This window comes from Mesocricetus auratus, unplaced genomic scaffold, assembly GCF_017639785.1.
Source record: "Mesocricetus auratus isolate SY011 unplaced genomic scaffold, BCM_Maur_2.0 Super-Scaffold_100043, whole genome shotgun sequence".
NCBI lineage: Eukaryota > Metazoa > Chordata > Mammalia > Rodentia > Cricetidae > Mesocricetus > Mesocricetus auratus.
The window spans coordinates 3,229,518-3,252,475 of NW_024429220.1; the positions used below are offsets into that span (position 1 = coordinate 3,229,518).

Consider the following 22,958-nt stretch of genomic DNA (forward strand, 5'->3'; position numbering starts at 1 on the left):
TCTCAGATGCTAATATATTAGGGCTATATGGAGATTTTAAAAGATACATCTAGTGAGAAGTTTTCTTAATGTAGTCTAAAAAAATTTGCTTTCTCCTTATCTGTCATATCAGAGACATCTGGGTTTAAAATGAAAATGGATGGCAAATGATCTACTGGATTGATTGTACACCTAAAAATGACTGCACTGGAGCATTTTATCGTAAGTATTTTAAAAACATACACCTGGATGTTAAAGTAATACGGTATTGCTTAAGTACAATTGCATTAGATAATGGAACTCACATTTATTTTCACAGCTTAGAGACAGGGTGAGTTTGTGAAGCAGAAAAGGAACAGCGTGAGAATACTGGTTTCCCTACTTTCTCCTTTGCTCCAGTCAGCTCTCAGCACATGCTCCACGGAGTCTACACTTACAAAGGTTGGGATGTTAGTCTTTTCATTTTATAACTGGTTAACTACATGCCGTTGTCTGCAATGGAGGAGTAAACCTTTAAGGGATACCCCAAAGTTCTATGTAATGTTTTGTTGACACAGACCCAAACGAACAAAGCAGACTTAAATGCTGGCATTCTTGTTTATGAAAACTAGTGTGTGTGTGTGTGTGTGTGTGTGTGTGTGTGTATGTGTTTGTGCACCACCGTGTGTGCGCGCATGCAAGCATATACATATGTGCACTCAAGAGCACGCATATGCACATATGCGTGTGTGCCTGTGTGTGCCTGTGTGTGCCTGTGTGTGTGTATTTTATGTACACATGCATATGCAGGTGTACATGCCTGTCTCAATCATTGTTCTATTGCTGTGAAGAGACACCATGACCATGGCAACTCTTATAAAGGAAAACATTTCATTGGTGCTGTCTTGTAGCCCAGAGATTTGGTCCATTATTGTCATGGTAGGAAGCATGGTGGCACACAGTAGACATGGTGCTGGAGAGGGAGCTGAAAGTTCAACATCTGGATCAGCAGGCCCACAGGAAGAAAGAGTGCCACTGGGCCTGGTTTTGGTTTCTGGAACCCCAAACCCCATTCCCAGTGATACACTTCCTGTAACTCCCAATAGTGCCAATCCTTATAAGCCTATAGTGGACATTTTCACTCAAAACTCCATAATGATCATTTATATGCACAGAGGACAATTGAAGCCACCAAATATCCTGATCTATCTTATTTCAGTGTATTCTCTTGAGAGTCTCTCACTGAACTTACAGATAGCACGGCAGCCCCCAAATTTCAATGGCTCCCATCTCAGTTCACCTACAGTGCATGAGGATGTTTTACAGATGATGTATATATCTCTACATCCTCCTGTCTCTCTACATAGATGCTGGGGAACTGAATTCAGTTCCTTGTGCTCTTACCTACCCAGGCCCACATTTTTTTTAATATAAAGAAAAATTTGAGCCACAGTGGGAAAACTAAATCATACTCTTTGGGTTCTACAACTCCAAGTTCAATGGAAGTTCTTTTAAAATCATATGTTGTATCAATAACTAATAGTAATTCTCAAAAATTGTCTCCCAAAAATTATTTTCTATATAGAGAAATTCTTTCATTTTGCTCTCCTCGCTACTTGTGGAAAAACAATTTTGTATTAATTTTTACATCTGCATAAATATTCCTGATTTATTGTCTGCACTTTGAATTCTTAGTTTGAGCCATTTTTAATGTCTGCCTTTTACTTTTATTGATTTTGAGCTAGATATCATTTTAAACATCTGTTCATTTTTAAACACACATGACCATGACTTTACTCTTTTGTGAAAATGGAATATTAGCAAGGACAAGAGAAGACATTTATTTGCTTTTCACCTAAAGGAGAGGAAAAGTAACTTTTAACATATGTTATTGTTTAGTCTTGTTTAACTAGCATAAGAAAGCTTGCATCAGAAATTGTAATCTTTGATATATTCTTTATTATTAGCTGCAATGTGTATACATCAAGATATGGCAAGTTTTCTTAGATCTGTTGTTGCCTTTGAAGCCATATCTTAATCAGAAATTTACAGCGTAGCTCATCTTTTAACAGAAATTCCAAAACGCCATTCATATTCTTTATGTGTGTGTGTTTTGGACAAGTATAGTACAGATTTTAACAATAGGTGGCTAACTAAAGTTCATACTGTTTAATAAATATGATCACCATAATTTATGGTACAAGCAAAACATAAATAAAATATAAAGCTCTTATTCTTGCTAAACATTTAGAGGTGATGTGTGTGTATATGTGTGTGCCCTCGTGTTCAGAGAGGCAGAGAACGAGTGGGAGAGATTTCTGAATCCTTGAATTTCAAAATGCATGCTTTAGCTTCTACAGTGTCTTTAATAAGCATTTTTGAGATGGATTGAACATTTCCTTAAAAGTGTAATTTTGCAAATATGAAAAAGAAGCGTAACTTCTGGGTTGTCAGGGAGAAGTACGGTCTGCATTAGATGTTCCTTCAACAAACAATTCTGAAATTTGATTACCCAGGTACCCTGGAACTTATTCAAAGGCCAATCAAAGCTTCTACATGTATGCCTCTGTCATTTATTTATCCAGACACTCAGTGCCATTGAATGAGATGGCAAACGCTGGAGATAATTTACAAGACTGCTCAGTAGCTGTGCCTTTCAGGGAGCTCTTATCAAGATCTTTTATTCTCTCAGTTTTCTCCAAAGCAGGTGGTTATATTATTCAGGGTTCTTCAGGGAAATTGAATCAATTCATTAGCGAATAGATACCTATCTATGATCCATCCATCTATCTACCCACCTACCTAGGTATCTGTCCATTTACCTAACATCTGGCTATCATCTCTATTTCTACACAAATATGAAGTACACATATCTATGCATAGATAAATCTATATCGATGGAATTGGCTCATGATTTCATGAAAGCTATCAAGTTCCATGGGATCTTTAGTTCCATCTGAAGAGTAGTAGATGCAATACCCAGGGAGAACTGATATTTCTGTCTGATTTCAAAGACAGAAAAGAGCATGGGTTCCAGATCAACTCAGCCAGACAAGAGCATTTCCTTCTAACTTAAAGAATGGTCAGTTCACTTATTCTGCTCAGGCCCTTGGCAGATGGGCACAGTCTACCAAGGAGGGCCATCTTTACGGGGTCAGCTTGTTCCATCACATTTAGAAGCACCCTCACAGAAACACAGGGGGGATAAAATTTGACCAGATGTCTGTCTGCCACAGGGAACCTGGTTTTTTGTGTTAACACATCGGTAACAACACATTCTAAAATTCTGCCTCTCCAGATGAAAAGAGTCTAAGAGTATTCACTTGTTCCTGTTGTTACCAGTCAAAGTTAACACTAGTCTTCTTTAATAGCTAAAGCAGAGAGTGGGTAGTCTGTTAACCATGTATTTACATTTGATTTTAAATGAAGAAGAAAATGTTTACTCTGCAGTCTAGAGCCCTTGGTATCTGTCATTTCAGAGTTTCTAGAAAAGGGGAATAAAGTCTTATTTCCTCTGGGAAGTAAAGTGGCTCCAGGAGATTTAGCACAAAAGAATGTGTAATAGGTAACAAAGATAAAATAATGAGAATCAGTATTCACATTGAATTTTATGTGATATTACCAATAATATCACAAGGACTATTCATAAGTTGAATTGCTAAATTTTCACAATAACCATATTTTTAGGCTTGGTGATTCCTGATTCATAAAGAAGCTCTTAAGAATTATAGTTGGAAATTAAACTGTTATCTGTTTGATATTAAATACGCTATACCCTACACCTTCTAGCATCTTTTCTACTCTTGTCCTTTCCCCCAAAATATCAAACATACTAAATGCTGAGTATTTCTCTACATGTACTGCTTTTTCTGTTTCTTTTTAGCTTATACCACTCTTTAGACTTCTTAGCAAACGTTATCTCCAAAGTTCATATGCATGGTTGTGCACTGATCGTTTTGGTGAGCCTGGCCATTTTAAATAAAGTCTCCAGTCTGGCCTCCACTAGATTAACTGCTATGATTAAGATTCTTGACTCATAAAACTAAAGAACAGACTTGTATCCATGGTGACTCCACAAATGAGCCTATACCTGGCAAAGCTCACTCGGAAACATCTTGTCAGCCTCTTTAAGAAAAACACATGAAAGAGAAACAGGATAAATGAAAAATCCATTGAACGGCAACTCACACATAATAGAAAAAACTCAAATATGTATTATTTCCTGCGCCCAAATTATTGCAGAAACAAAGATGAAGAAAATACAGTCTTTGCCTTCTCAGAGTAAGGGTTCTTTGATGGAAGAAATACAAAGGTTTATTATATATTAAGGACCTGAGTATAGATCACTTGAGGACCCTTTAAGGTGTGTGTGTGTGTGTGTGTGTGTGTGTCTGTCTGTCTGTCTGTCTGTCTGTGATGAACTCCTGTGTGTGGTTGCATATTCACAGGCACTATGAGCTTGTAGAACTCAGGGAATAACCAATGTTGTCTGTCTTGAGCCACATTCCCCTTTGTGTTAGAGACAGGTTGTCTCATTGGCCTTGGACTTGGCCAGATAAGAAGGTCAGCTGGCTTTCTTGCTCCCGGGGATCTGGCTCCCATCTTGTCATCTCAGGGATTGCAGACATACGCTGACGTGCAATGCTTTTTATACAGATTCTGGTGATCTGTGCTTCGTAAGGCAATGGGGTGATCAACTGCTCAATGTCCTCAGCTCAAATTAGATGTTTACAGTTTGGTTATCTCTTAATTTTTATAGTTTTCTTTTGTATTCACCATCACACTGAACTTAAAAGTCCACTAAATTTTTCCTGTGGTAGCAAGCAAACATCTTTCCACTGAGCTAGTTCTCTAATTATTTAAAGTTAAAGTTTATACTGAGGCTCTCGATAAGTTTTTTAGGTTGGACCTTAACTCCCTATGTAGCCTAGGCAGACTCTTAGTATGTGGTCATTTTGAGGACCCGAGTAGGTGGGATTACAGGTATACACATCTTGTGTAGTGAATTATTTACTTAATTAGTTAATTAATCTCCAGTAGACCATAAATATAAGAGACAAGCAACATTCCATCTTATGCTAATGTATAATAGAAGTTAAACATTTAAAGATTTAGTCTAGGGAGAGTCAAAAGGAGACAATAATTCAAGCCTGTGAATACAGAGATAATTAGGCTGGTATGAAAGTTTTGAGAAATTGCAAGAAAACAATTTAATTAAAGATAATTGCTCTTTGAGTCCAAGTGGATTAGGAGAAGGAGAAGCAAGGAGGGCACACATTGGTGGGTTAGTTGCATTTTCTCACTTAACACCACTGTGAGAATTGTTCAGAGTTGAGGACACAGCCTGGAACACCAACAGGAATATTCTGGGGGCAGCTGGAAAAGAGATTCAAGAGGGAAGCAAAACCTGAGGGCAGAGATTTCAATGGTGAGTAGTGAAGATGTTTGTCATAAAATATCTAGCCTATGAGAATTTTCTATAATGGTTGGTTCCTGTTTTATTTTTTTTGTTTGTTTTATTCAACAGATCATGTTCCATTAGCATCAGTATTTGGGATACAGATCATACAGTTGTACCCATAGGAACCCTTTCTATCTGTCTGTGTCTGTGTGTGTTTGATAGGATTTTAATCATTGCTTGCTTGTTTTCTTTTCCTTTCTAGTACAAGCACAATTTAGGTTCATTTTGCATTGTGGCCTACAATACTGAATCCAACTAGGACTATTTTTAAAAAGTCTATGTAGCTATTTAACGAAGTAATTAAAGTTATCTGAAGTTATGAATATGGAATCCCAATCTAATGAAATTGGCAACCTCATGAGTCTTTCTCTTGATTGACACTGACAAGGAAACAGGGCATGCCATGTTATGACATAGCAAGAAAGCCACTGTGTCAAGGTTGAGTTCCCAATAATATTTCAATCTCATCTAGTTTCCTGAACTGTGAGAAATTGATCTTTGTCATTTATGCCAGACTTTATATACTATTTTGTTACAGCACGCCAAACTGATTAAGATACATGCATATGTATGTGTGTGTGTGTGTGTGTGTGTATGTATGTATGTATGTATGTATGCATGTATGTGTCTTCTAACTGTGCTCTGAACACCTGGACTACAGAAAGTGTTGGACTTGAAAATGGAGAGAAATCTCCAGAGGTCCTAGGAAAACTGATGGGGGGGTGGTGGTGTCTTTAGCCCTTTCATGCAAGGCACAAACTCAAGGCTCAGACACATACACACACACACACACACACACATATGTTGGGGAGAAAGAGGGAGGGAGGGAGAGGGGGTTACAAAAACCTTACAGGAACATTTTCCAGGATGCACAGTGATTACCTGAAATCTCAGCCATGAGTTAAAATTAATTATAAACTATTTTTATTTCTTATCATCCATTTATCATCAATCCAACCCTCTATCATCTATGTATGTATGTATGCATGTATGTATGTAACATCTGATTGTCTATCATCTATCTATCATTGTGCATTACTCTGTATGTTTTGTATGAGAGAATGCAAGCACAGCACATAAGCAGCTGTCAGAGGACAGCGTTTGAGAGTCTGTTTTCTCCTTTCAGGGATCAAACTCAGGTCATCTGTATTGCATAGCAAGTGCTTTTAATGGCTAAGCCATTCCAATGGCTTCCAAATTTCAATCTAACACCACAGGTTTCATTTTCATTGTTTTCCTTTTCATATTGGTCACTCTTTGCCGATGAGAAGCTTCATTGTAGATAGGTATAGATTCACTAAAGTTATCAACTCTCTTGCCATTGCTCCTTGCAATTGTCATTGCCCTACTCTCACTTTGCTTACTAGGCTGATTCCCACATAGAATTCTTTTGACTCCTCATCTTTCCCACCCCGAATCACATAGTTTCCAACATGAAATCCCTTAGATGCCCTCCTCAGTTTTAGTTTTTTATTTTTTATCTTTTACACCAGACCACCTTCCCCAGTTATTCTTGAATCTCTTCCGATTACTAAAGTCTGCTGTGCCCAGACTCACTTCACAGCTTTCAGAAAGAACGGTGGAGTCTAAGACAAAGTTTTTTCTGTGGAGTCTCATAATTTGTAGCATTATGTTGTATCATTAGTATTTCCCACGTCATTACATGGCCTCCTACCACATGACTGATGATATCCATTTTGTTACCACTTTTCTTGTGCACATGTTTTTTATTGTCTTAGAATGGGAATAATTGGGGACTTTCAACTGGGTTGACTTGAGTTTATGTTGGCTATGCAGTCATATATGTTACACTGCCCACCTCATTCCTGGAAGAGGAGATTAGCACAAGGGGAAGATGTTGGGCTATGAGTTCCAGCTTTATCCCGTAATGATCTTCCACTTCCAGGGCCTCAAGTTCTACTCATACTTTTCTTATCCAAGATTTGGTGCTAGAAGATTCTTCAACCTGGTTTAGATGTTTTTCTGGCCTTAATTCTCTGAAGAATCACCATTTAAATAGGGACTTTCTCTATTTATCTCTGCTTTTGGTGTGTGGAAGCCTTGAATTAATTGTAAATGACTTCATTCTTTGATAAACTTTACTTCATTTTGTGTATTCCTGTGGGTGCTTCCAATTTTCAACTCATATAGCTACAGGTAATAATGTGCCTGGAATACATTAAGATCTTTATAAATACTATCTAGTGAGTTGGCAGTAGCAGAGGGTGCAAATGACATTTTAAAACAGCAGCCATATAAGGGAAAGGCTCTTTTAATATAGAAACACAGAACATAATGTCTAAAAAATGCTATCACATTTGCAGAAATAAAGAAAAATGTTAATTTTCCTTAAGATTATCAAAATAATCTTCAGAAAAAATTGAGGCAAGGTCTCATTATGTAGCTCTGGTTGTCCTGGAACTCACTATGCAGACTAGTCTGTCCATGAACTCAGATTCACTAGCCTCTGCCTCCCAATTGTTGGTAATAAAGGCCTGAGCCACTATAACTGGGTGAGGAAAATGCTATAGTAAATAAGATATCGAAAATGCACAAACTATAGCTCACTTTATGATCCCTTCCCAAAGGTATTTTGGACTCAATACTGACATTTTCATGTAAGCCTTGATTAGAAAAGTATAAGAGAATTCTGTCTACATTTCTTTACCTTGTAGCTCATATTTATTCATAGTCTCAGTTGTGTTTTCTATTTAAATGTTGTTTATTTCTCTTCATAATCTCAATTCATCTTCCACATGATGAAACCCTGTGTCTTTAATTCTTACTTTATTCTTGCCATGTTCCTAGTGTGCATTTCTGCAAGAGATTAAGGCTGGCCACTTTAATGATGAGCTTTAATTGTCAATTTACCACAACCTACAATTACCTGTGATGAGCCTCAATGAAGTATGTTCTAAATAACAACAACCGGTGGGCATGTCTGTGGGGGCATGTCTTGATTCCCCTAACTGATGTGAGGAGACCCAAAATGAAAGTGGGCAGTGACACTCCTGGGTCTCAGACCTGGGACTGTATGAGATTACACATGAGAACAAGAAGTGTGCATGCATTCATTTCTGCCTTCTCTTGACTGGGGTTTCCTATGGCCAGGATGCTGAGCAAAACTCTTTTTCTTCCTAAGATGCTCTTGTCAAGCTACGTTATCACAGCAGTAGAAGTGAATCTAGAGTGCCCACTTATCTAAAGAAAAAGTCACAGGACTTTGCCACACTCATTCCTGCCTGAGGCAGTGTCACCAGCTCACTACTGTGGGGCTGTAGGTAGCAATTCTGTTTGGACAGGGCAAGAGTCAACAGTCATGAGAATCAGCACATCTAGTTTCAAAACAACAACAAAACAAATGATAAAAAGACAATCAAAAGCTGCAACCTTATTGATATCACAGAGACATGACATCTGAGGTAGTGCATCACTTCTATTAATTTTCAAAGTCATAATTGGCTTGCTCATCACTGGTGGGAGAGGTAACGTTTATTTAGATACCCTCAAGTCTAGACAGCTGCTAGAATCTGCACAGGCTGTTCATTGCAAGTGTGCGACTGTTTACATAATTCGTCTATCTAGATTTTACCTTTATAGCTTTTATTACAGAACTACTGGGTTAAGTATTAATACAGACGTAGGAAATTTTCCCTTTGAAAATTTACTTTTCTGCTGATAGTACTTGACATGTACATGTAAAATTAATGAAAATTGTATTCTTAAGTTGTAGAAGATGCAATGAAGAATCATGAGAGTTGTTTTTCTTGACACACATAAACATGTGAATGATTGTGCAGCAGGTCTACCCTGAGGTATATTTTCCCAAGTAGAGATGAAGGGAAAGTATCTGGAAGTATGGTGGAATCACTTATTTTTAACATTTACAGTTGTCCTGTCTTCTGATTTTCTACATATTTCTGAGTCAATTTAGATGTTTTCTGTCCTCATATTATACTATTTCATGTTACTTTAAAAGATATATAACAAGCTGAGTGTGGAAGTGCCTGCCTTTAACTACAGCTCGGGAAGTAAAGGCAGGCAGATCTGCAGATCTCTGAGTTTGAGGCCATCCTGGGTTACACAGAACTAGTTCCTTACAGACAGTTTCACAGACAAACTCTGCCTAGAATAAACAAAACAACAACAACAAAAAACCCAAAAAGGTGGTATAAACATTGCTACAGAATATTTTGTACTGTTTTAAAATCTCACCATATTTTAAAGATAGTATCCTGATATATAAGAGGGCAGAAAACTTTAATAAAACATTGACACTTTCCCTCTTTTTCTTGGTTTAACCTTCTAAATTTCATACCGACTAATTCCTTTACCCTTGTTCCAAAGTTTACATTATTGCTTTTTTAAAATTGTAACTTCTTGGACTAAATGCTTAATTTGATTGGATTACTCTACTTGTTCTTGTTATTAGACAGTGAGCCAAGAAGGGGGAAACAAGATCCTGCATGAATGTTTGGTTGCTGGTTAATGTGCTGAGAACATCCAACAAGGTCTAGCTTTGGTGCACACTCTATGCAGAGGACTTAATCCTCTTTACAGTAGCTTAGAGTTTGGTAAACCCCCAAGGTATATGGATTTTGAATTACAGTTATAGTGTGCACATTTGTCAACTCTCTCTCTCTCTCTCTCTCTCACACACATTCTGTGCGCGTCTATAGACAGCACAGGAAGTCAGCCATTTTAAGAAAACACAAAATGAGCTTTGAAAAATGAGGCATAATTTTTGTTGTTGTTTTTAACAAATGAATTTGGTTAATTAATTAATTAATGTCATTGATATCTTTGATTATTATATTATCCTGATCCTGTATAGCAGTGGTTCTCAGCCTTCCTAATGCTATGTCCCTTTGATATAGTTGTTGTAATTTAAAAAATGGGGCTCAAGAGAGAAAGATGCCATGTAGCAGAGTTCAAGTGGAGGGTTTTATTTCTATTAAGGGAAAAATATTGTAAAAGGGGGAAAGGGGACTAGGAGTTGAGGAGCATTCTGGGAAATGTAGTAAAGATTAGAGAGTCACCATGTGATCCCTGGAGAAGAAGGGCAAGTCTGGCATTCTTGAAACTGTAAAGCTATGGATTCCTTCCATACTAGTGTGGTTTGATGAAGCTAGACTCCCCTGAAATGGTGTCCCAGGTGATCCAACATCTAAGTCAGCTTATAGACTAAACAAAAAGCAAAACAAAAACACATAAAACAAGGACTTAGACAGGTTTCTGTATTTTGTCATGATCCCCATGATATGGACAGCACCCTCATCCACCAGGAAGCAGATAGAAATGAACAATGCCAAAATTCCCAAATACAATTTATAAATTTTTGTCTTCATTTAAATGGGTTTGCTTATAAATGGCTAATGATCACAACCAAGATCTTTTTAAAGGTAAAAGGGGATTATGGTATAGAAATGAATATTTTGTCTTGGAATGGATTTTCATTTATTGGTAAAATTTAAGACAGTTTTGCGATATATAAATTTCTCCTCTTATTTAGCTATTGTGTTTGTATAACTTATGTAAAAATGTAATGTATAATTAAATACAGATTATAGATAGTTACCTATAATAGTTATAACTTACAGTTAGGTTAATTAGGATTTTAGATATGAGAGATGTATTTGAGATGATCCAAGATGCGGTGGTGTGTTGACATCCTTTTGTATCCCTGTGTACTTCTGCTTTGCTGATTTGTTTGTCTCTCTCAGTACTTTCGTTTTCAAGATCTTCTCTTCTGTATAAATTACTAGGCTTCAGTATGACATGTTTATATATGTATATTGTCCACTTTGATGACATTTATCTTCCCCATATCCCTCTCTCCCAGCTCATCTGCTATTTTCTTCCTTTTCCCATTCTACTTCCCTGTCATTCTACTCCAAGTTTTGAGTATGAGAGAAAGCACACATGAAGTCTGCCTTTCTAAACCACTCATATCTTAACGAGTATCTCCAAGTGCGGCCATTGTCCTACAGATAAGCTGATTTCATCCTTTATAATTGAATATGAGTCCATTGTGGTGTGTGTGTTTGTGTGTGTGTGTGTGTGTGTGCGTGTACAATATCCACTGTATCCTTTTATCCACTCATGGACATCCGTGATGATCCTGTAACTTAGCTTGTGGTTACTGTAGTGCTAAATGGGTATGTACCTAGGAAATACAGCTGAACCACATGGTACTTCTACTTTTGGTGTAAGAAACTCCCATATGGTTTCATAGTGGCTAGATTATTTTTTCTTTTAATGTTTCCAAGCATTTTTACTGTATATATATCTGTGTGACTCTCCCTCTCTCACATAAATCTTCATGTGTGCCTTCTTCCAGTTAGCATTTTGGGGATATAGCCATGAGATACGCTCAAGTGAATCTGTAATCTATTGCTTTTCATGTATTTTCGTACAGTTTTACCTGTATAATTGAGATGCTATAGTTTATTTCTCTGGTTTACAGATAGTGGAGATTTAGATAACTTCTAGTTCTTAGCTCTTATGAATTAGACTTAAATAAATATTTTCTTTATTTCTGGCTTTTGTCTAGGTGTGGCTTCGTGATTATACTATTAGAGATTTATTGAGGTTTCCCCAAAGTTCATGTCTTTCATGAAATCAGGGGAATTTTGTGCCCTCACATAATTACATATTGTTTTCCCCTTTCTGATTTGGGGGGTAGACTTTCCCACCTAGCAGAAGGGTTCACTGATTCAGTTAGACTGGCTAGCAATTGTGCCCATGGAATCATGGAATTATAAATAAATGGCATCATACATGGTATTGGAGATCAAACTCAGGTACTCATGTTTGTAGGCAAGTTCTTTACCTACTGAGCTATCTCTGTAGTCCTGACCAATAGTGTTGGGGGAAGTCCTGTGCATTTGTCAATAAAGTACTGTTGAGCCTATAGGGAACCAAGATAGGAGGGACTAGGAGTCCAGGAGAACTCTGGGAAGGAGAAACAAAGAGAGTCGAGATGTAACGCCATTGGGGTAGGAAGCCCCGAAACCTCTCCGGTAAGAGACATACTTAGATTAACAATTATGGGGTGATTACTTAAGTCAGAGCTAGCCAGTAAGAAACAAGCAAGGCCAACAGCTTCATAATTAATACAGCGTCTTGTGTGTTTATTTGGGGACTACAATGCGGCAGAGCCCAGGCGGCTGGCGGGGGATAAACCAAAGTGGCTAGCAAAGAAAAAGCTTCTCTTAACACAATAGACTTCTAAATTGTTACCACTCTATTTGGCAGCATGAATCTGAGAAGGTGGAGCATAATAATGTGGTGAACTAAAGTCTCATGCAATAACTAACTTTATTTAGAACATCAGACAATTTTTACTATAGTTAAGCAAGGTCAAAGGAGCAAAATTAATATGAGTTTAGACTATACATAGTCACAAGACAACCCATGCTTGGACACATTTTTGAATAATAAAAGTAGAATGATTCGTAATTTGAAGCAAACCAACTCCTATTTAGGATACCCAAGAGGGGAATGAAAGCACATTCCAAGAACAATCCAAGTGTTTGAGGAACAGAGATTACAAGACTTGCCTTGTTTCCTTGGCATTATCTCACAAACTCTCAGAATTCTGCTCATATGGTTTCATTCGTGTTCTGACACTAGACAATACTTCTGAGTTCCTGGAATTTCTTTGCTGGTTGTGGTGATCCCCCTGCCCCTACTACATGCCATAGCCTCATTATCCTGCTCGTGGAGAGAACTCCAACTCTGCACAGGGTCTTTCAGGTGCTGTCCTTTAGCCAGCTCTCTAGAGATACCCTGGCATGTGCAGCTTCGTAGTGAACCAGATGCAGGCCATTTATAGTCCAAATTGAGGCTCATCCTTTATCTGATCCTGTTGCCCCTGGAACTCCTGCCTGGGAACTAGTACCTTGTCCAGTTCCAACATCTTCTTTTCTAATACATCAAGCTTGAAGAAGTCTCTGCTTTTTGCCTCCTAATCTGTGTTCCAATCAGAATCTCTCTGGTCAGGTGTACAGCAAAACCTCAGATACTAGAAGCAGGTCTATAACAAAGTGACACACATTTTCAGGTTGTGGCTGCTTCCTTTCCTGGTTCCATGGAGCTTCTCTGCACACAAAGTGCAGTAGTTGGACAGATTTGGACAGGATGTGGAGTCTGATTCTGCAGTCTCATTTCCAAAGCATCCTTGACAATTTTCCAGCTTCTCTGGTTATCTGAATCCATCGTAGTGGCCTCCTGCTGCCAAGGGTTCTGTTTTCTAATTTGATACTGAAGGCGTGGGATGGTTGTGACTGAGGAATGTTCCGAAGAGAAAGCCACACTATAGCAACAGCAATTTTCTAGGCATAAAGCATCCCATGAATTTGCCTGTTTTTCCTTCCCACAAAGACTTGCTTTTAAAGTTCTTGTCCAACACAACTTGCCACAAGTTTTTAAGCACACAAAGTTTTATAGGGAGCTTGCCTCTTTTGTATATTACACTAGGTAAAGCCTACCTTACCTCATTGAATTTTAATTCTTAGGACTCTATTTTCATATTGTCAAATTTTTATTGAATTTCCACTAAGACAATTTACTAGTCAAAGTTTCCCATGTCAGTTTATATAATATAAAATTGACAAACCCACCACATGTCTATTATTAAAGGGAAGAGGATTACCAGAAATTTGAGGCCCACCTGGCCCATACATCAAATTTCAGGCACACTACAGCTACATAGCAAGGCCTGTCTCAATAAAACAAAACACAACAAAATAAAACCCACAAACAAACAAAAACTAACAATAACAAAACCAACTATCTCTCTCCCCCAGGAAAGCCTCAGAAATAATATCCCAAAGGACAAAATATTTTATTTTAGATTAAATAAATTCTTTGATAAGCTTTAATTTTTTATAGAAATATTGTCAATATGGAGTTTGTTTGTATTTGTGCTTATTATTCATGTATTTGGATTTATTCTTCTTATTTTACTCTTTGTTTTCTTTTCTTTGTTTTGATTTGATTTGACTGATTTTCAGCCAGCCTGAAAATCCAGTATCAAAAGGATGAAAAGCCCGAGTTGAGATATTTGATATGATATACTCTGTTGATGTACAGTTTGCTTTAATTTGAAGTACAATATGCCTTAGTGGGGGAGGGGCATGAGACTAGGGGAGTGGGAAGAGAGAGAGAAATAGAGAGGGGGGAGGAGGATGGAGAAAGAGAGAGAAGGGGGGAAGCCCAATCTCAGAAACAGGTAGGAAAATTTGGGCTGTTGCTTGGCAGGAATACTTTTCTGGAGTTGGTTTGACCTGTGAGAGGTACATCCAAGTCAATTCTCTGAAGCCTACGATAATTTTTTTTTGAGACAGGGTTTCTCTGTAACTTTAGAGCCTGTCCTGGAACTCACTCTGTAAACCAGACTGGACCAAAGGTCTGCCTGTCTCTCCCTCAAGAGTGGTGGGATTAAAGGTGTATACTGACGGGCAAGAAATTTTTTTTAAAGTAAGAGATACAAGTTTTAGACATCATCACTATTTGTAATCTGTACTGAAATCCACATTATAGAAAGAGCAGTAGACTAATGCCTTTGAGTCACAGTAGAAGCTTGGGAACCCAAAACAATTCTGGGTTAAAGACATGAATACTCTTTTTTTATTAAGAAAAATGGGTATAAATAATTTGGACACATGTTTTCTGGCACAGTGAGAAGGATTTGCTTTTTAAAGTACAACCAAAAGAAATGTAAAAAAATTGAGCTTGTGACTTTGTTAATATTAAGCAATACTTTACAAGAGCTAGACTAATAGCTTATCAGAACTCCCTGCTGCAGTCATCAAAAAGCAAGTTCCTTTAAATAAGGTAATAGTAAAAAATTACTTCAAAACCTGTTTTGTGGTTCTATCTCTTTTTAGAATCTGGTATCAAGGTAGTCTTTCTCATATGAAACCTAGAACCTCTAGGAAAGTGAGACTCATTGCCTGATGTGAAGACAATTCAGAAGACTTTTGAAGCTTTGGGGAAGGAGCTGGTATGCTTGTTGCTGTTAAAGCTACAGTCGCTGAATATCTCCGGAGATCTGAGAAGAATAAATTATAGCTGGAAGTAAAATTGGAATGGCCTATGTATCAATTAAAATGACAGAGGCCCTCCATTTCCTAGGATGGTTACCTTAGTCTTAGGTGGTCTTTACAATTTTGTTAGGGGTAATAGTCTTATGATAGTCTTCAGCTGTCATACAGGACAGCATTTAACCTTTTGCTGTCTTACAGAGCAGCATAGGCCTTTGGCCACCAGACTCTGGTCTGAGATTTTTTTCTGTAGAGGAGAAACTTGGAGGACTCACCTTACTTTGGGCAATCAACCCCCGAAATGTCCACAGTTTGTGAAGAGCCATAGCAGTAGGCAAGTCATGGGGGAGTTTATCTTTACTACAGTCCAGGTGGAATCTTATTGTCATTTATAAGATATATTTGGAGGGGGCAGTTCTGTCTATTATGAGAAGCTTAAACAATTGAAATGCCATATTGAGTAGATCTTTGAAAAGCTTGAGAACCATCTAGCTATTAAGTATGAGTATGAACACATAAGGAGGTTATGTAATCTTGTTACTAAATGAGTACTTTACAAGGTAGTACTTTTTTAAGGTTAAGGTCTTATCCATGGTCACTTTGAGCCTTAAACTTTGAGTTGAAGATTTAATCAAATTACCTTTAATATCAAAATAGAATACCACAGTTTTTGTATGGAATAGTTAGATGGTTATTATCCAAGTAGCTGAAGCTTAACAAGTGAACAAAGACAAGGAATCTAGTCAAATATTACTGTGAACTGTAGTAGACATTAGAAATTTACAAATGTAGATTATCAAATATGTATTATTTATCAAACATGTTGTTACTCACCTTTTTTAGAAGTCTGGTATTGAACAGTTAGCAAAGACGTAAGTAGTTAGACATACATGCTAAACCAACTTTTGTTAATGAGTAGACCTTTATAGCCTAAACTTGTTATCATCATATATAGAATACTTTAAACCAGAGTTGAATCATACATATATAGTATATTGTAGCAAATATAACTTTAAGTTTTTATTATCATCTATCTCAATCCAGAATATTTGAGAACAGCTGTCTCCTTAGTCAAGAAAGGAGACGCAATGATGAACAGGGGGCTCAGTAGGACAGAAAAGATTTATAATTGAGCTTTTATACCATGTGGCCATCTTACGATCCTGAAGTCTTACAATATGCACCCTCTAACCATGGTAAAGATGGTTGCCAGCCATGTGGATGATTACATCTTGATGAGGTCATCTGCCAAGATGGAAGAGAGCCTCACGGTTGCTATTTAAAAATATCCATTTTTTTCTAAAGGAGAGCTGAATCTAAGTTACATACATACTATATTCTAAACTAGAGTTGAGTCACATGTATATGCTGTAGCAAATTAAAATTATTTATGGAAAGGCTGCAGGAGCCGGAGAGGTGCTCATGTGGAGGGCATAAAAGGGAACTGCAGCAGGACAGAGCCCAAAGAGACAAGTGAAAGCCGGCAGAGGAAGGAGATGAAAGGCCGGACTTTGGAATCTGGATTCACATTTTGTGAGTGGCAGAACCCAGCATAAACAGATGATCCACACATACATTAGGAGAGTCAGATCATCACCTTTGTTCAAAATGGCCAAGTTCCTCAGAAGGGAGCGCATTTTTATCATTCCCGGGGGTTCGTCACCAAATAAATTAAAAAAAATAATAAATAGGAAAAGAAAAGAACATGAATGCTTGGTATGGTGGAGGGGAAAGTTTATTGTAGACACGTGGGAGAACATATCCAGAGGAAGACACAGGGGCATCTTGGAAAGGTCAGAGTGGACATGACCAGACTGAGCTGTGCTGTGTGGTGAGGGGGAAGGGGGAGGAGTAAGAGTGTGACCTGGTACAGCAGCCAGGAGTTCAAAAGTACACACAGGGCAGGTAACCAAAATATTTGCATCATATGAGGAAGAGCATTCCAGCCCCTGGGATGGAGAAGTTTAGGGAAGTGTGTGAGGTATGCCAGCCAGGAGGACCCTGTAGCAGGTAGGAACTGAGGGATTCTGGGAGAACCTGGCAGTCATAAAATGTTTTGATATCAATTTGCCTTTTGTCCCAGGTTTGAAATCTCATGTCATGCAAATAGAATGTTAGATGAAATTCACTGTTGGTGGTATGAAGAGAACTCAGGGTGCCTCCCCAAGAAGCCTTTTTCTTAAGGTTCAGACATTTTCATGTCCCACAGGCATGAACTAAGTGTGCTTTTGTGTGACGATATATTATTTATGATTTATTAAAGCTTGCCCGAGGATTCAGAAAGCAAAGTCAGCCTCAAGCTATAGGGATCAGGCAGTGGTGATGCACACTTTTAATCCCAGAAGCCAGAAGCTAGGTGGTGGTGGTACACACCTTTAATCCTAGGACTCAGGATTAAGAGGTAGATGGATCTCTGTGAGTCAGAAGCCACCCAGATCTTCACAAGATTGATCCAGTCCTAAAGAAAAACAGTTCCCACAAAGATGACCTCAGCACCTGGGATCACACACACTAGAAGGGCATGAAAGATTGGAGCAGGGTTTCCAGTAGTCAGTATTAGGTTTCATTCTCCAGCCACACTGAGGAAGGGAAGACATTGAAGTCTCAGGATTCTCCAGCCACACTGAGGAGAGGCTTCAGTCTGAGGTCTGGTAGAGCCAGGATGGCATTTAGTATGAGGTAGAGTGAGAGCTAGTGCCCAGCTGCTTTGTTTTTTCTGATCTTCAACATGAAGCGTGAACCCCAATATCTGTCTCTGGGTTTTATTTATTTATTTATTTATTATGTTACACTTTTGGCTAATAGAAAGACAGTAAAGATGTGAAATTTGAGTGACCAGGAACATAAAAGGGTAGTGCTGGTCTCGTAGAACTCCTCACTACGGAGTATACTTTTTCCTTACTGACTTTGAAGAAACTGCCATATTGTAGTTTGCCTACACTGCAGATGTGGAAGAAAGAAACATCATGACTGGAGAGGCTGGGTTGGAACTCAGGGTGACCATAGGAGAGGATTTGCCAGCATAGGTCCTCAGTGCTGAAGCTACTTGAGCCAGATTGTCCCCAGAAATGAGTCTTTCACAGATAATGATAATAGTGAAACCTTGATAGATATCTTGACTGCAATTCTGTGAGACCCTCAGCAGAGTAACAAATGCAGTCACGCCTGTGTTCCTGATTCTGAAGCTGTGTGATAGTGTGTGTTTTCTTATGCTGGGAAGTTATAGACTGCGTTCCTTATATATGATGGATACATAGTACCATTTGTTCCTGAATTTAATGAAATGCTCTAGGATTTCTCTACTAAGAATGGTGCATGTAGAGTTGAGGAGATGGCTCAGTGATTCCCTTCATCTATGTGGTGACTCAGCCATTTGTGACCAATATATCTGATGCCCTCTTCTGGCCTCCACCAGAAGCAGGAATGCAAACAATACACATACATTTAGAGAGACAAAACAGCCTACACATAAAAAAAGAAAATGCTGATATATTTGGGGGCTGAGCACTGAGATCAAGGTCCAGCTCTGTGGCAGTGCTCTGGGCAGAAGAGGGAGCACTGTGTCAGAACACCTGAGTGCCATTTGTGAGGGCCTGGACCAGGGTAGAGCACCTGATTGACATTTATGAGCCCTGCTTTTTCTCTGTGTTCATGAAGCATAGAGGTTAGACAGAGACTTGGGGAAGGATACAACCAGAGTTTGATTTTTGTAAAGCCTCCTGTTAAATTTCCAGTGTCTCTATATTCATCACAAAAAATAAAACTAAACCAGAAAACCAAAAGCAAATGAAGAAAAGAAGAAAAAAAACCGAATTTGGTTGGACAAAAATATTTTCCAGGATTGAAATAAAATGAATAATGATAATCAACCTAAGATATAATATCAAATAAAGAAAAAGATAAGACAGAATTAGATGTATTTATTTGATCTATCACTACTGTCTTTTTCTGTATCATTCCCTATTTTTCTCCTGCTTTTAAAAGTCTTTTTGGATGCATATTACGTGATTTCACTAAAAACGTAGTTTGTAGACTTCTTTTCTCCTCTAGTTTGCTTTCAGGTGAATCCTCGGAGGGTGTCAGTCTTCACAGCTGTGTTTTTATGAACTGCCCTCTGGTAGAGCTCTCCCCTTTGTCTACTAGACCTGTCTGTCATACAGATTCCCCTGGAACTTCAGACATGATCTCTTTTCTCTCACATTTATGAGTCAGATCTCCATTTCAAGCAAAGTATTTTCTAGTTAAAAAAAAACGAGCTGTTTAATGATGGGTCAAAACTTAATGTTTATAGAATTCTGAATCATGGAAGTAGAAGTTCGATATGTTCTTGTCTTCTGGTTATCTAATTATGAAAGGGGAAACAGTATGGTCTGTTGACTTCTGAGGGTCCATTTCTCTCGTGGATTAACAGGAGCTTGAATAAAGGCATGTTAATCTTCATGCTTAACTATTTCGTTATATCAGGTAGGAAAGAGATGAAATGGAGGCCCCGCTTTGACTTCAGAAGAGGTGACTCCAGTTTAACATGTATAGCTTCTCTGCTTTGAAATGTTTCTGTGAAGACTTGCTAGCATTGGGAAAATTAATACAGACAAGCTCATTAACTGATGGGACCTTTGGGTAAGTTACAATCCACTGAACAATTCTATCCCAACTGCCCTCAGCAGAATCCAGACCTTGCTTGAAAGTTGATATTGCAAATACCACTTTGCCATCTAGTGGTTATCATGATATCTTCTTTGGAAACCAGCATTTTTCATCCTTATTGGTTAAGTATAAAAGAAGCATTTGTAGGTAAAGTATAAAGGAAATATTACCTATGTTACAATCTACTAAACAGGCTAATATTTAGGTTGAAATGATTGGAAAATAACAAAGTTTATATTATTTATTTTAATGATATATAGTAGTCTTTATTAATATCAAATTAATTAAATTTAAAGAACCGAGTTCAATTGTTTCTTTAAAACATGTCTCTTGGGGCTGGAGATATGGCTCAGTGATTAAGAGCACTGGCTGTTCTTCCAGATGACCTGCCTCGAATTCCCAGCACCCACGTGAGAACTTACAAATTGCCTGTAACTCTACTTCTAGGGGATCTGACATCCTCACACCCTGCATGCAGAACACAAATGCACATAAAATAAAAATAAATAAATCATTAAAAAACAGGTCTTGCTAGTTAATCCTAAATACCAAGAATAAAATGAATAAAATTTACTATCTTTTAAAAACATAATTTTGTAAAACCAGAAACAAATTTTTAGCATTTTATAGACATATAAAATGAACATCTGCAAATGCTAATTAATTTATTAATGACGAACCTAGTGAGATATCAAAACTGGTTCAATGAAGCAGAAAAACAGACAAAGAAACAGGCAGAGACAAACACGGTATTTTGTGTCATGGAGGAAGGAACTCAATAGAGCATCTTTTAGCATACCTTGCATGCCTCTGGTTAGGATCATTTTGTGATGCTATGAGCCAGCTAAGACTTAGAGAAATGTAAAACCGAACCAAATCAGAGGGGGTCAGATTGTCAGTTATAGACAGAGCTCCCCTGTAGCCTATGCAGCTCCCTCCACATGCAGGGATATTGCATGCCTTATTGTTTGGTGAGCTGCTTGAAAGTATAACCATGTACTGCTGACATGTAAGACATGCCCAGCTTCTGCTTCTCAATTAAACCTACAGCCAATTTTCTATTCTCACACTTTCTTGTGTTTCAGTGCACACGCACGGTGTTTCATTTTTTTACTTCATAATTTTTTATTGAAATGCTAAATTGAGTGTATTCATGAGATATTGTGTGATAATTACACAATACGTCTCTCCTGTGTATTTAACCCCTGTCCTCTCCTTTCAGTTCCTTTAGAGGCTCAACACGTCTTTGTGTAAATTGTAGCCATTTATTGAGGTGGCTGGTCATATAGTGGCATAATTAAAGGATGTAAGAGATGGACGTCAGCATCATAGTCAACAGCTTCCAAATCAAGGACAGCAATTGCAAAACTCTACTAGTCAAACTAATAAGACTTAAGTCATGTCTCTAGCCCTGGGAGGAAATGTGACATCTTGGACTCACAATCTAAACCTGGGTTTAAGCTTTCTAACCCTAAACCAGATAGTGGTGGTACACACCTATAATCCCAGCACTTGGAAGGCAGAGTAAGCAGATCTCTGAGTTTGAGACCATCACAGTCCACAGTCTATAAAGCAAGATCCAGGATAGTCAGAACTATACAGAAAAACTGTCTCAAAATGAGAGAGAGAGAGAGAAAATAGAATAGAAATATAATAATGTTTACTTGAAAAAAATCAGAGGTCCAGAGGAATTTGTAGCATTTAAAGGTCAAGCTGCCCTCTGATCTAGTAAACAGGCAGTTAACCAACTTAGCGGACAGAAATTGGTAAAAAGAAATGTGTTTATTCAAGGTCATCTTCACAAGGGTAAGTTGTGTGTTGTGGGCTTATCTAGTAGAAGGCTCCCTGATAAAGACCAAGGGTATATTACTGTTCCCTTCTCTAACAGTCAGTATAAATGGGCCTGTCAGTCACCTGGGAGAAAATAAAAATGTCCCTCAGGAAAGCTGTTTATTTAGAGACTTTAATAAACACTTTTATACAACCTCTCTAGAAAGGAAGATCTGCCACAGTGGTCCTCCTGGCCATTGTGCACACTCACCTCATAGAGGCTATGAGGTGGTCTGTTTGTCTCTCACCCTGAGAGTGTTTTGCTTCCCAATGGTCTCTTTGGCCACTGGCCACTCTCCCTGGTGATGGTACATTTTAGTACTGAACAATAAACTTCCCTTCCTTCCTATACCTTACTGCTTCCTCCGAGTTTTCCCATAGAGATGGGGACTCCAAAGCTAGATCCTACTGACAGTCCTACTGTGTCCCCGAGTACTAGCAGTAGCCCCCCATCTTGGCTGTAGCTGAAACAATGAAGTTCAGGATGGATAGATTTCCTTTTCCCATTTTGGTGAATATGGCTTGGATTACCTGAATGCTTATAGGTGAAGGTCTACCTACTTATATATGGTCATTCATTTCCAACAGAGTAGAAAAGGATGGAGACATGGATTTGTATTGCCAATTGTTGTTTAGAGGCTGTGTGAGGAGTAAGAAAACAATCAGCTCATCTCTTCAGCTCACAAGGGTTGATTTGCAGAAAGTAATGTATGTTTGAAAAGAGAATGTAGGGGTCGGCTTCCAGAAGGTCCAGATCTGCGTCTGATGAAGAAGAAAGACTGCTATGGAGAGAAAATTCACTCAGTCTGGGAACTTCCCACTCAGCCCAATTGTAACCCATGTTGTCCCATAAAAGCCCACAACACACTTTATTCACGTGAAGATGACCTTGAATAAGCCAGGCTTCTTTCAAAAGTTTCTGTTCCCTAAGTTGTGTATCTGTTTGTTCAATAAAACAAAGAGCAGCTTGACCCTTGAATTCTACTAATTCTTCTCGACCTCCATTTTTCTTA

General features: G+C 38.2%; 1 long non-coding RNA gene across 1 annotated transcript; it reads left to right on the forward strand.

The window, feature by feature from the left end:
- Positions 1–304: 304 nt before the first annotated feature.
- Positions 305–22,823, forward strand: LOC110342910. The gene is made up of 3 exons (XR_002385084.2): positions 305–420; positions 19,933–20,088; positions 22,534–22,823. It is a non-coding gene; the product is annotated as an uncharacterized LOC110342910 (long non-coding RNA).
- Positions 22,824–22,958: the final 135 nt, after the last annotated feature.